Below are 14,679 nucleotides of genomic sequence, written 5' to 3'. Positions count from 1 at the left end.
AGCAAAGTCCTTGTCTTTACCTCCTATCTTGATGTGTGTGTGAGAGGAAAATGAGGAATTGCCTTTAACTTTTGCTTAAAATTTGTTAAAGATCGTTAGTGTAGAAAACTTGTCTCGGTAAGGATACAAATTTATTGTAAACCAAAGATTTTTCAATATTTTAACTTTTCAAAACTGGAGGAAATAATTCTTAGATCCTTTTATCAGAAGACTTGTTCCTGAGAGCTGTTATTTTTGAGACTTTCCAGTGAATTTTATTCCCATTATGTATGAATTTGTTTATTAAATAAAAGTAAAATTTGTTAATGTGTTAACATTGTTATTTATTGAATCATGGTCATATGTGACAGGTAACACATTGTTCTTCTTTACTAAAGGTTCTACATAAAATATCTCCATTAATCCTTTTAGAACTGTCAACTCACATGGAGAATAGTAGTCCCATCAATCCAATATTTATTTATTCTGTTTGTAATTATGGAGATTTTAAGATAGTTGTAGGTAAGATATAAGAACATGAAATTGAGCCCAGATTTCTCTATCTTGAATTAGTACTTTCAAATTTTACCCTATAGGTGCTGGGCCCAGTGGTGGACACCTTTAATTCCAGGAACTCAGGAGGCTGAGGCAAGAGGATCCCAAAATTGAAGCCACCCTCACTAACTTAGTGAAATCCCAAACAACTTAGTGAGACCTTATCTCAAAAAAAAAAAAAAAAAAAAAAAAAAAAGAACTAGGGATGTGACTCAGTGTTTAAGAACCCCTGGATTTAATCCCTGGTGCAAAATAGAATGACAGTACTCTTAAGGACCTTGCAATTTTGGAGAGCAACACAACTTCCCAGGGATTTTTGAATACCCCAGAAACCAGGAGTCATCAGTGCATATTTTGTGAAAAGGGGGGCCATTGGAGACAGAGATTCCCAATGCTTGCCCAGGAAGCCTTGTGGTCAGCTGGACACTGGCCCATGTGTAGTAGAAAACAAAAAAGGTGAAGACCCAAGCAGTTCTCATGAAGTACCCAAGAGTAGCCCTGAGGAGACTTGGTTCACATCAAAAAGTTTAGAAAAACATTTGCCCAATATCAAAGACCTCTTCAGTCTTGGACACCCAGCAGGGAAGTGTAACCAGAAACAAGTGCCAATAATGAGGGAAAAGACAGAGCCGTACTCAGGGAGCATTTAATGCTCCCACATGATTTATGTAATTATATATCTTTTGGGCTGGGGATGTGGCTCAAGTGGTAGCACGCTTGCCTGGCATGCGTGCGACCTGGGTTCGATCCTCAGCACCACATACAAACAAAGATATTGTGTCTGCCGAGAACTGAAAAATAAATATTAAAAAATTCTCTCTCTCTCTCCCTCTTTCTTTAAAAAAAATCTTTAAAAAAATTATATATCTTTTGACTTTTGACTTTGACTTTGGCTACCTTTTATTCTATGATCTATCATGGTAATTATACATTGAGGATTGAAGGCTAGAGTGAGTATATGGCACAGGCTTCTGAGATTTCTCTGCCACTGAGTCCTTGTGAGATACTCCAGATTACACCTGTCCCTTTTTAGGTCTTAACAGGAACAGGAACACTTGTCACCACACAGAGAGAAAAACAAACATCTTATTCAGAGGAGACACTGGAGTTCCTGCAAGTCATGTTCAGAAGCCAAATAAAAAAGAAAACACAACTATATATATATATATATATTTGTGTGTGTTAGCCCTTTGGATCCAAGGAAGACCCACAATCATTGATTTGATTGAAATTGATTGGGATATGTAACAATTGGAAGGTCATGATCAATTTTAGGCCCAAGAGATGTGGAAGCAGTGCGTGTCTGGAGATCCGGGGGTTTCAGGGTCAGCTACAGTCATCAGCTGCTCTTCATCCCAAGGCTGATTGATTGCTCTACTGTTTCTGCTTGTCTCCACCCCAGGTCGGCTCACACGGGAGACTGCCTGGTTCTGATGACTCACTTAAAAGTTTTCTAAGGCAAGTTAAATTGTAACTTGGGAGTGAATGGGGAGTTACTGCAATTATTAAGAATATTTGCAGTTTTAGGAAGACACAAGGTCTTTATTTTATGTATTTATTATTATTTTTTTTTGTGGTACTGAGGACCAAACCCAGTGCCTCACACATGCTAGGCAAGCGCTCTACCACTGAGTTATACCTGCAGCCCAAGTTATAGCATTTTTGGAATAATTTTCAATTTATGTGTAAGAATTGTTATTATTGAGTCCTGAGGGAAGTTTCAATACATGTACGTATTATATGATCCAATTAATAATTCACAAAGCTTTCACTCACATGTTTTGCATCATTATGGGAAAAACACTGAGAATGTTTCTTCTCATTTTTGAATGCACCACACATTAATACCTATAGTCTCCCTATATATTGGACCCTAGAGCCCTAGGACTTATTTTTTTTCATAAAACTGTGTTTATAGACCCATCATTCATTTTCAACAGATAACCAGAAGTGGGATACCTGATTCACAACCTTATAAATTTTTAAGAAAAGATCAGTCACTCCTAATGGCTTCCTCTTTTTGCATTGGCATGTGTTCCTATCTTAGGCACCATGATTCCAAATGCCACCATATGTGCTCATCAACAAGTCATGACAGCAGGCTTTGAAATGGGAAGTTTATATTTCATTTTTAAATGTGTTGGGTGTATATAGTGTGTTTCATTTATTTGCCTCACTACAATTGTGAGATACAGCATGAGTCCTTCACTTTCTAAACACACACACACACATACAACATACAGTATATTTACAACTCCCCCTAATTTTCCTTGTTTTCATGAAGAATAATCAGTTTCCCAAATGAATTAGAACATACCTACTTCAAGATGGTGAGTCTTGAGCCCAGTTGTCTATGAGAATCTTATAGTTATTCTCCTTTAATAGAGAAGGGAGACTGCTAAGCAGATGGGACAGGTCAAGTGCAATTAGCATGATTACCCTATTTCTGTTTTACCTAGGGTGACACAGAATATTGGTGGTATTTTTTTAAGACCTATGTGTAAAAAAGTATTGCAGTAAAAAGCACTTCATTTTTATTTATTTATATTTATTTATTTTATTACAGAGATTAAACCCATAGCTGATATACCACTGAGCAACGTCTCTGCTCTTCAGTTATTTATTTTGAGAAAGGGACTTGCTAAGTTGCTGAGGCTGGCTTTAGAAAAGCACTTCTCCTGCCTCAGCCTCCTCAGTCACTGGGATTACAGGCATGTGCCACTGTGCCTTGAGGGGAAAAAAAACAGCAGATTTGAAATGTTCAGGGAAAGAAGTTTTCTTATTCACTTGAATTATCACAAACCCCATGAGTTTTAGAGTATTTCTAATACACCCAACAACTTCCTCATGTTTGCCTGTTCTCAAAATGGAATGAATAATAGTCAAAGTAAAACCATCAACTGAATATTAAAATATTTTGGGGGAGGCACTGGGGATTGAACAAAGAGATGCTTGGCCCCTGAGCCACATCTCTAGACCTTTTAATATTTTATTTAGAGACAGTCTCATTGAGTTGCTGAGGCTGGCTTTGAACATGGAATCCTCCTACTTCGGCCTGAGCCACTGGGACTACAGGTGTGCACCACTACACCTGATTTAAATGACCTTAAAGGGAGTCTCACAACACCCTTCCAGCCCAGTAGGCAGAGCAGAGGACTGTAGGTGTTTGTCCATGGGGATGTGTAGGTTACTATCTCAAATGTGACCAAAGGTGTTGCCTTAAGGAAACTTGGAGGTCAGGTAACATCTGCATGACTCCCACAGCATCCCCAGGTGCTTTGCAAAGGAAACTGCTAACAAAGTTTGCTTCACTGACAATCAACTGAGTTGCTGGAGGAAGATCACTTCTCACGAAGTTGAGGACTTATAGGAAGGGAGAGCACCCTGTACTAATGTTTCCCTTTTAACCTTTTTTTTTTTTTTAAAAAAAATAGATTTGATGCCCTTTAGAATCTTCTGTAATATTGGTACTTGCTGTGAATAAGCATGTTATTAATGACTATTTGAAGCACTCACAAAGTAGATAATATATCCTCAAGTGATGCCATTTAGGTTGTGCTAGCAGAGTGGCACTGTTCATTATCTGCTCCCCAGGCACAAGCCCCTCATTCCTGGGCTCCTGTTCCTCACACAGGCTCTGACTTTACTCATTTTTGCATTTGAAACCATCAGCGTTAAGATCCTCAGTCTGCTCCTCTCATCACACTCCGTATAGAGAAGGAACGGGGCAACTGGCCAGAGTTCTCTGCAGTGGAACTGATGAGGGGCATGCAAGCACTCCAGGATTTGTTATTACCATTTCAGACACTCCCAGAAAGTGTGTAGGCCCTGAAGATTCAGAAATCATTCTGGCTTCTTGGGCAAATCTCATTCCACTATAGTTGTGGGTGGACTTGCCCACCTAGGTCTTCTGCAGAGGAAAGGAAATGTCAAGCTGCAGGAAAGATTGGCTTGTATTGGGCACCCCTGAGCTTGTGGGTACCTCTCCAGAGGGCAAGGAACTCCCTGGGTGCCATCTTGGTAATGAGGGTTCATGACTGAGCATGAAGTCAGAGAGGTTCTGTGACAGCCTGGTAGGTGCCCAGGGCTGCAAGGGGGTGCAAAGTGAGCCCAACTGATGGTGCAAGTTGGCATCTCAGTGCAGGCAGGGAAAGCACAGCAAGCATGCTGCAAGGGCTGCATTGTGTGTGCGTCTGACACATGTGCAGTGTATACAAAGGTGTTTAAACTGGATGATTTGGGTGTATTTGGAAGATTCATCTATACACATGCAGAAGAGGGGCCAGCAAGTTCCTTGAGAAAAGAGCTATACTATCTTTAAATTTTAAAAACATTCACAATGTCCAATTTTAACAGCCAAATTAAAGCAAACAACTTAAGTTTTTGGAAATTAATTGCACTTAAATTTCCAAAAGTAAATTTACAAACCTAAACCACATTTTCAAATTTTTATTTTTAAAACATTCAAAACTACAAGTTAACTTTTCACAAAAAAATTGAAACTTCAAAACACATTGTTTTCCTTTTAAAATTGAAATCTATTAGCTTTAAAAGTGAGTAAAAGGTTAACGTTGCTCACTTCTGGATCCTTGAAGAAAACACTATTTTGGTTACGAGAAGTCAGAAATAGATCGAACTCAGGGCTGCACACATGCTAGACAAGTGCTCTACCACTGAGCCACATCCTCAGCCCTCTTTGTTTCAAGATAGAGTCTCATTAATTTGTCCAGGCTTCCCTTGAACTTGTGGTCCTCCTGCCTCAGCCTCTGGAGTCACTGGGATTGCGGGAATGCAGTACTGCACCAAGCAAGGCAATATAGCCTTTTTTATTTTTAATTTTAATTGCCGAGGATGCAGCTTGGTGGTAAAGTACCTGCTTAGCAAATGCAGGAGCCTGGGTTCAATCCCCAGTACACACACACACACACACACACACACACACACACTCATATGACTGTTATCAGCCAAGCTTGGTAGCACATGCCTATCATTCCAGTGACTCAGCCAGCCTATCTCTGTGTGAGTGTGTGTGTGTGTGTGTGTGTGTGTGTGTGTGTGTGTGTGAGTGTGTTTGGTACACATACATATAGTACTGGATATTGAACCCAGTGGTAAACTCACTTTACCATTTAGTGCTCCATCCCTCTATTTTGAGACAAGGTCTTGCTAAATTGCTCAAACTATAAATATATATATTTGCTACAGGGAAATTGACTCAGGATCCCTTAACCACTAAGCCACATCCCCATCCCTGGTTCAGGTTTTATTTTGAGACAGGATGTCACTAATTCCTTAGGGTCTCATTAAGTTGCCCAGGCTACCATTATACTTGTGTCCCCTGCTTCAGCTTCCTGAGCAGCTGGGATTACAGATGTGTGCCAGTGTCCTGGCTAAGGCAATATATTTGATTGATTGATTGATTGATACCAGGGATTAAACCCAGGGGTACTTAACAACAGTGCCACATTCTCAGTCCTTTTTAATGTTTTATTTATTTATTTTGTTTAAGTAAAGTTTATTTTTTTAAAATGTGTTTATTTTTGCAATGCCATGTTTAGGCTTTATGAAGAGGTAATATAATTTCCTTTTCCTTAACCATGGTTTTTTATTTTCAATCTTTTGCACAAAGATTAATGTTTTTGTTAATCTCAAAGTTAATGATATAAAACAAAGATCAGCAAACTTTCTCCAATGGTCTAGATAGTAAATATTTTAGGTTTTATGGCCATGACATGGTCTTTACCATGTGTTCTTTATCTTATAACCTCTGAAAATGTAAAAACCATTTTTAGATTATATCACACTAAAAAAAGATGGCCAAATTTTCCCTGCAGTTGGTAATTTGCTGACTCATGGTATAAAATATCTACTTTGTCTTATCAGAGAAAATGCTCTCTTTAGGCTTCTTCTTCTTCTTTTTTTTTTTGGTGGTGCTGAGGATAGAACCTGGGTCCTGCCCGTGCTAGAGGAGCGCTCTACCGCTGAGCCACAATCCCAGCTCTTCTTTAGGCTTCTTGACAATCTACTATTGCCTGAAGTTAAGTAGAGAAAAGCCTTATTTATAATTAAGTGTGGCTTGTGAAAAAGGTAGAAATGGGGAGTTCTTGCTCACTTTTGACTCTCCCAGGCAGTTTTTCCGTTCATTCATTCAATAGATCTGCAAAGTACCTCAAGTTTTCTAGTATTTCTTTTCTTTAAAAGGACAATTTCTTCAGTTTCTCTAAATCAGGAATTACCAGGTCTTCATACTAGCATTTTTAGGAAAAATTGGGATTAAAATTTGTACTGGCATTCAAGAGAATTCATGATTATAAAAAAACAAATCTAGCTTAACAATACTATGTTGCCCTCAAAATTGACACATCCTTCTTAACATTACAGCCTAAATGAGGAAAATATGTAACTATCTTTACCTAAAAAGATACTTTTTTTCCTCCCATAGGTTGAAACTTTCTTTAAAAAAAAAAAAGATCTCAGATCTTGAACACATTCCAACTAATTTCTTCCCACTTTCCTACTTTGCTGTCATGTAACATAAAATCTGGATTCAGGTAGGGTTCACATTAGTTTTTTGTTTGTTTGTTTGTTTGGCAGCACTGGGGAATGAACTCAGTGGTGCTCTACCACTCAGGTAAGTCTCCAGGCTCCCTACTTTTTTTTTTTTCTTTGGACTGGTCTCACTAAGTTACCCAAGCTGGCCTCAAACTTGTGATCCTCCTGCCTCAGCCTCCCCAGGATCTGGTATTACAGGTGTGCACTGCCCCAACTGGCTCCATATTAGCTTTTTGTGTCATCCACAAAACTATAGATTTACAAGTAAATATTGTCCCTGAAGCAATTTGTACTTGTACCCTTTGTTTCAGAAATGATCATATTTCTTCTCCCAGATGAAAATTCTGTTAGCTTTCTTAATCTTGCTATTTATCCAAGGTGAGGGAAGACATTTTATAAAAGAGAAAAAAAAGGAGCCAAAAGGAGCACAGGGCTTCAATAATTAAAATATAAAGATTGCCCCAACTGCAGCTCTTCGGCACAGACATCAACTGTAATAACCTGATCACCGGCATCACCAAAATATGGCACATGTTGTAATTAGAAGTGGTTGTGATTTTCCTTTTAATCATGTAAACAAAAGGGGAAGTCCTTTGGAAAATCACTGTGCAGTGTTCTCTCATTTCTCTTAAATATACATATGTACAACCAGTTTTCCCTTTCATCAGGTTCTTGAAACAGGGGAAGAACTGAACAGCCCAGGGTCACCACTTTTGCTCTCCTCTCGATGTCCTTTTCTTCACATTCATGCTTGGCTAGTTTTTGTCTCTCCCTCTACAGCTTGCCCTATTCCTTCGTCCTTGGGGGTTCATCCTGAAGGACTTTCTCTCCGATGTCTGGGCATTGAGGACATCTTCCACATTGGTGTTTCGAAACAGACTTATCAGAACCAACGTTCATCTTGTACCTACTAGGAACCCTCTTTCTCATGGGCCTCATCCTCTCCATCTCTTCCATTAGATACCGGGCCAGCAGCTGTTCTGCTTGTCTTCTTCTAATGCCACCATAGGCTTCCCCACAATCTGTGCCTGCTTCTCCATGAGGGTACCAATGGCCTGTATCTCATCTTCTTTTTTCACTTCAGGTGACAACATTCTGAGTTTCAGATGATGGTTCACAATCTCCTTGAGGATATCAAGGAGGGAATCTTCTTCGAGAAAAGCGGATAGGATACCCTGCAGAGTGTCCAACTTCTCTATTCTTCCTCCTCCTGAAGGACACCAAGGATGTAGGAATTGTAAATGGCTTGGACCACTCCCAGCGCCTCCAACCAGCTGTCCAGTCAGGATCCAAAACCCCCACCCTGCTGTCACTTTCCCTAGAGGCTGCCACGGCCACTTCACAGGGTGCCACCATCTAGGGGTTCCTTTTTATGTTTTCTTTTTCTTTTTTATTATGTTTTATTTTGAGACAGGGCCTCACTCAGTTGATTAGGGCCTTGTGCTAAGTTGCTAAGGCTGGCTTTGAACTCCTGATCTTCTTGCCTCAGTATCCGGAGCCAATGGGATTACAGGCTTGGCTACCACATCCAGCTGTTGAGTGAACTCAAATGCAAATAAAAATACAATTGCTTAGGTCTTGGATGATGTAATAGAAGTTAGTGGTAAAATAAGTTTGATTATAGTTATAAATGTGTAAAGTCAAACTTTAAAACTTTTAGAAGAAAACATAGGCAAAAAATCTTTTCATGACCTGGCATTAGGCAAGAATTCTTAGACCATATACCAAAAGAATGATCTAAAAAATTTGAACTTCATCAAAATAAAAAACCTCTTTTCTGCAAAAGACACAATTAAGAAAATGAACAGACAAGCTACAGATGGGGACAAATGTTTGCACATCACACATGTGATAAGGACTCATATCCAGGATATATAAAAAATTCAAGCCAAGCATAGCAGGGATGTCTGTAGTCCCAATGACATGGGAGGCTGAGGCAGGAGGGTCCGAAGTTCACAGCCAGGCTCTGCAACTCAGTTAGATCCTATCCCAAAATAAAAAATAAAAAGGGCTGGGGGTGTGGCTCAATAGTAGAGCATCTCTGGGTTCAACAAAAAAATCAATTCAGTCATAAGACAGGAATCAATAATGACCCACTTAATATATGAGCAAAGTAGGCATTTCACCAAAGAACATGTAAAATGACTAATAAGCTTATATATTATGAGCTAGGCTACATGGGCAATGACAAACAGACTCCATTTTGCCCTGAGACTCCATGTCATGTAAGAAATGCGTCTCCCATGGGAACACCCCACACTGTACCCATAAATAGTTGCTTAGCATAACAAGTTTGGCAACACAAAATGGCAATTCTTATACAATGTAAAATTATTCTCTCTTTGGTTCCCATTTTTCTTGGGCCATGTACCTTGTCAGAGAACAATTGTCTAGATGTTAGAAACCATTCTTTAACTTGTGCTTGACTGGGGTCGTTTTGACCCACTTCCCCTTCTGCTTATTATTTTAGATCTCATGACATTTGTTTATGGTCTTAAATTATAGCAATAGCCACTTATGATTAATATGGTGGGGGCAGAGGGTGTAGACTAGCAGCCTGCCCCTTGGCCTGCCTGCTGGTAGGTCTGGACTGTCGGCTGGTGAATAAAGATGGTTCTGTCTCCTGCTTTAAGAATGGCTCAGGGATTTATTACAATCTTGCCATAACACATATGGGTGATCCACATCATTGGTCAACTTGGAAAAGCAAACTGAAAACACCTTGAGATACTACCACACACAGACTCAAATTTCTAATAATTAAAATAATTCTAGATTTTAAGCCAATTATCCAAATCTCTACTCTGAAAGCGCATTGGGGAACTGGGGAATGGCTATTGAGTAGGCACAAGACTCAGGGGACCTGCTCTGAACAGAACTTGGTCTCATACTCTCCTCCCCTAGATGCTCTAGAGAAGCAGGGACCATGACACATTTTGGTCTCAGGTTATCAGTGTCAGTAGGAGTCGGTGTCCACCCAGGCTCAATGTATTTGGGCATTTTCATTTTCTCAGAGTCCAGTTACCCACGGGAGTGAGCAGAGCTTCCTGGGGAGAGATGGGAGGGACACAGTGTGGGGTCACGTCAGCGCCTAGAAAGCCGCTGCTCCTGGGGGCGAGATAAGGAGGACCTCAAGGCACTAGACCAGGAGGCAAGGAGAGGAGAACTGGCCACTTGCTTGACTCCAGACCTGGACGGGGATCAAGCAGCGCCCTAGGTTGTGCAGTAAAGGGCCTCCTCTAACACCTGAAGAGCTGCCCCTGTGCAGCGGGCACACGCCCTGTTCTGAGTGTCCCCGCTTGCAGGTGCGCTGGGGACCCTTCACTTTGTCCAAGCTCACCGCAGTGGAGGAATGCTGAGTAATAAAGTGTCCAGAGCCTCTGCGTCTAGTCCTCCAAGCTCACAAGACCTTGGTCTTCTGCAGCCCTGGGGTCACAGTCAGGATTCCTTCTGCAGTTGCGGCCTCTTCAATCAGGTTCTGGGTTTGAAACTGACTCTTAGGAATTGGGCAAGGACTGAACTGAGGTGTTGGAGGCGCACTAGCCCAGCCTGTGCAAGCCCTGGGTTCCATCCCCAGCATCTCCCCAACTAGCGGGGAAAGGCGGGCAGGGGGCGTGGCTTCGAGTGGGCGTGGTCAAAGCCGCCCAGGGCCTTTTGGCTGGTTCAGATCCTGCAGACCCTTGCTGGCCACCAGCAGGTGCGCCCCTCGCAGGCCAGGTCCTACCAGCCATCTCTACCAGTCTTTCTTCCTGGCCTGCGAGCTGCGCCTCAGCCTGGCTCACTGGGATCATCATACCCCTGGCTCTTCAGTTAGGTGCTGTCACAGCCTTGGCCACTTAGACCCTGGCCCACTCCTGGCTGAGTCCCTTCTCAGAGGAGAGGAGAGGTCAGGGAGGGAGCAGGAGTGGTGCGCACTTCCCTCAGATCTCACAGCCAGAGAATGAGAGAGGTGGCTTCAGAACCGGACCCCTGGTCCCAGAGAGGCTTTTACCCAGTTCCCATGGCCGCCTGTGAAATCCATAGACGGGAGAGGCTGGGGCTCCACTGCCCCCACGTGGCCACTCTCCAAACTTCATCCTTGTTTGCTCCCAAACTATTCCACTCATTGCGGTGGAAACACCCCCGCCCCCGCCTACCTCAGACAGCAATCCGTGAGCTGGGACAGGATGCTTGTCCTCCTGGGCCTCACCTGCATTCGCTTAAAAATAAGATGATTCCAGGTGAATTGAAATGATGAGGTAAAATAATCCATCTAAATTCCCTTTTACCCCCCTCTGGTACTGGGGATTGATCCTCGGGGTGCTTAACCACTGAACCACATCCCCAGCCCTGTTTTATGTTTTATTTTCAGACAGGATCTCTGTAAGTTGCTTAGGGCCTTGCTAAGTTTCTGAGGCTGGCCTCAAACTTGAGATCCTTCTGCTTCAGCCTCCAGAGTCACTGGGATGAGTGGCCCGTGCCACCGCACCCAGCCCATCTACCTTTCCTGATTGAACTAAGGGCCTATAAATGTTAGCTCTGGTGCTGTCCATCTCAGACCCTTTCTGTCTGAAGCAGGTGGCATTGTTGTCCCCTTACTTTGCCATAATGAGTGAGTCAAAGGCAGCTGCAGATGCCAGGAAGGCTGCCCAGCACCAGGCCACAGCCCTTCCAAGCTTCTTGAGCCAAGTTTTGCACCCCCTTAGCCCAGACGGCATGAGGGTGGAAGGCAGGCATTGCTGAGACAAGAGGGGCCTGGCCCTGCATGTTCCCTACTCAGGCTCAAGACCACTCAGAAGGGACGTCCCTTACCTGACGAGGCTCTGCTGCCACTAAAGTTGGGAGGGCAGAGGGAGTTCCTCAGGGTGGGGGCATGGGAGTGTGTTCCCCAGACCCCTCTTGCCTGGACAGGGGCTGGCACTACCTGAAGTGAGGCTGCCAGGAGCCGTCTGGGACATGTCTGCTCATTGACAGCCAGCTGGCACTCAGGAGGCAGGAGCAAGGCTCCCAGATGAGCTGGGCCAACCTCAGCAGAGGACTGGGCTTGCTCTGGGATTTGTTCCCAGGTCTGGAGATTGCTATGCCTGGTCCTGTGTCACCAGAGCAGCCTCTTAACAGCATGGAGCTGCTTTATGGTGCTGATCCCCAGCCTCACAGAACAAGGAAGGGAACAAGACCCCGCCCTGTACAATCCTCCCTGCACATCCCTCCCTGCACACCCCTCCTTCACACTTCTCCTTGCACCCCCCTCCCTGCACAACCCTTCCCTGCACTCCCCTCCCTGCACACCCCTTCCTGCACCTTCCCTCCCTGCACACCCCTCCCTGCAGAACCATCCCCTGCACACCCTCCTTATACACCCCCTCCCTGCACCTCCCTCCCTGTACCCCCTCCCTGCACAACCCCTCATTACACAACCACCCCCTGCACACCCTCCCTGCACACGTCTTCCTGCACAACCTCCCCAAACACCCCTCCTTGCACACCTCTCCCTGCACACCTCTTCCTGCACACCCTCCTTCCCACCTCTCCTTGCACACCCTCCCTGCACACCCTCCTTCACACCTCTCCTTGCACCCCCCTCCCTGAACAACCCCTCCCTGCACACCCTCCCTGCACACCCCTCCATTGCACACCCTGCCATCACTGAAGCATGTCTTCCACCACAAATGGAAGTGGAGGCTTCTCAGGGTCTGCTGCTCTGGTTCCCAGGAATGAGTCAGCTTGTCATCTTGACAGAAGAGGTGCTATAAGGTCAGCTGGGTGAGGTGCCACATTCCAGTGTCCCTTATGAAGGAGGGCTTCCTGCCTCAAGTATCCCAGTGATCATCTTGGAGACAGCATTCCAATACAGCCTAACCCCACCAGCTTTATTTCCAATCCTGTGAAGAAATTTGTGCAAATTCTTCTCCACTGCATCTGAGGTCTTTGGTGCTTCTTTGAGAATCCGACCCAGAAGTTCCCCGGGGACCACTGTCCTTAGGCCTGCAGGACGCTTCTGAGAGCTTTGACTGCTTGGAATCTGTTGTAGTGAAGGTGAGGCAGACCTTTGGGAGGGGTCAGAGCAAGCACTAGAATAAACCGGGAATGGCCTTCACTTTCAGTTCCTGTCCTATCAGATAACAGCTTGGGTCAGACCACTGGCCACAGGACATGGCTCCAGCAGTAGTGGGACCTGGAGACATGGATTTCTCTCTGCATCACCTGTTAAGTGTTCCCACGGCAGCTGTATGATGGCCTTGGGGGCTGTGGGGAGCACCTGGCACCAGCCACTGACCAGTGGTGTGCCACAAGGTTAGCTGTGAGGGGTTGTCTCGCCACATGGATTCAGACAGGTTGTCACATACACAGGGCACAAAAGCAGTGAGCAGTAAGCATGGTGTCCTCGTCCACATGATGACACAAGCTGGGGTCCAGACACAGATGGCACAGGAGCAGGTGGCTCTGCAGGCAGGGGTTGACCCCCTACTGTGGCCAAGCAGCAGCTTGGACCTCGCTGGAGCTATAGACCATGGTGCAGAGGCAGGCGAGGATCAGAGGGCTGCTGTCTACAAAAGCAGAGGGGACGGAGGAGTAATGGCCTGGGGGCAGCATAAGCTTGGGGCAGCTGGGAGGCCTCCTGGCACGAGGCTGCTCAGCATCCCTGCTGCAGAGGACACTGGGTTCCTCCAGGACTGGGAGGCAGGCTGGCCAAGCTCTGCTTATGCTGCCATGGTGTAAATGGGCAGGTTGCTGGGCATCAAGGCTGAGCAGTTCCCTAAAGTTTGTCTATATCTGTGAAATGGAGTCACCAAGAACACTGATCACAAGGTTTCTTTCTTTCTTTCTTTCTTTCTTTCTTTCTTTCTTTCTTTCCTTCCTTCCTTCCTTCCTTCCTTCCTTCCTTCCTTCCTTCCTTCCTTCCTTCCTTCTTTCTTTCTTTCTTTCTTTCTTTCTTTCTTTCTTTCTTTCTTTCTTTCTTTCTTTCAACTGGGGTTGAACCCAGGGACCTTAACCACTGAGCCACCTCCCCAGCCCATTTGTATTTTTATTTTGAGACAGGGTCTCACTAAGTTGCTTATGGCCTTGGTAAGTTGCTGAGGTTGGCTTTGAACTTACAATTGTCCTGCCTCAGCCTCCCAAGTTGCCAGGATAACAGGCATGTGGTTCCACACCCTGCTTTGTTTTTCATATAAACTTCAGGTAAAGGTCACCATTCCTATTGTGTTGAAGTGTATGACTTGGGGTGCTCAGTATTCTCAGGGAGCTGCAGGACCACTGCTCTTACTCTGGGGCACTTCCTCACCCAAGAGCAGCAAACCCTGTACCCTGGGCAGTCCGTTCTCCCTGCCCTCAGCTGCTGGACACGTTAATCCACTCTCTCTCTCTTTGTGCCTCTGCCTATTCTGGGCAGGTCACTTGAATGGAGTTAATCAGTCTACTATTGGGACTGGCTTCTTGCACTCAGCAGGTTTTAATGCCTTTGTGTCTCAGTGCTGGGGTGGAACCAGGGCCCTCAGGTGCTAGGCAAGTGCTCTGTCCCTGAGCTACACCCCAGCCTTCCCTTAGGGTACTTTCCAGGTGATCCAATTTGCTCTGTGTATCAGGGCTTCCTTTTCAAGATCCAATGCTGTT

At 44.5% G+C, this 14,679-nt stretch overlaps 1 pseudogene; it reads right to left on the bottom strand.

Moving 5' to 3' along the window:
- Nucleotides 1-7,650: 7,650 nt before the first annotated feature.
- LOC143380031 (coiled-coil domain-containing protein 43 pseudogene) lies at nucleotides 7,651-8,442 on the bottom strand (annotated as a pseudogene).
- Nucleotides 8,443-14,679: the final 6,237 nt, after the last annotated feature.

This window comes from Callospermophilus lateralis, chromosome 14 (genome assembly GCF_048772815.1).
Source record: "Callospermophilus lateralis isolate mCalLat2 chromosome 14, mCalLat2.hap1, whole genome shotgun sequence".
NCBI classification, from domain to species: domain Eukaryota; kingdom Metazoa; phylum Chordata; class Mammalia; order Rodentia; family Sciuridae; genus Callospermophilus; species Callospermophilus lateralis.
This window is presented reverse-complemented; position numbering and strand designations above follow the sequence as displayed.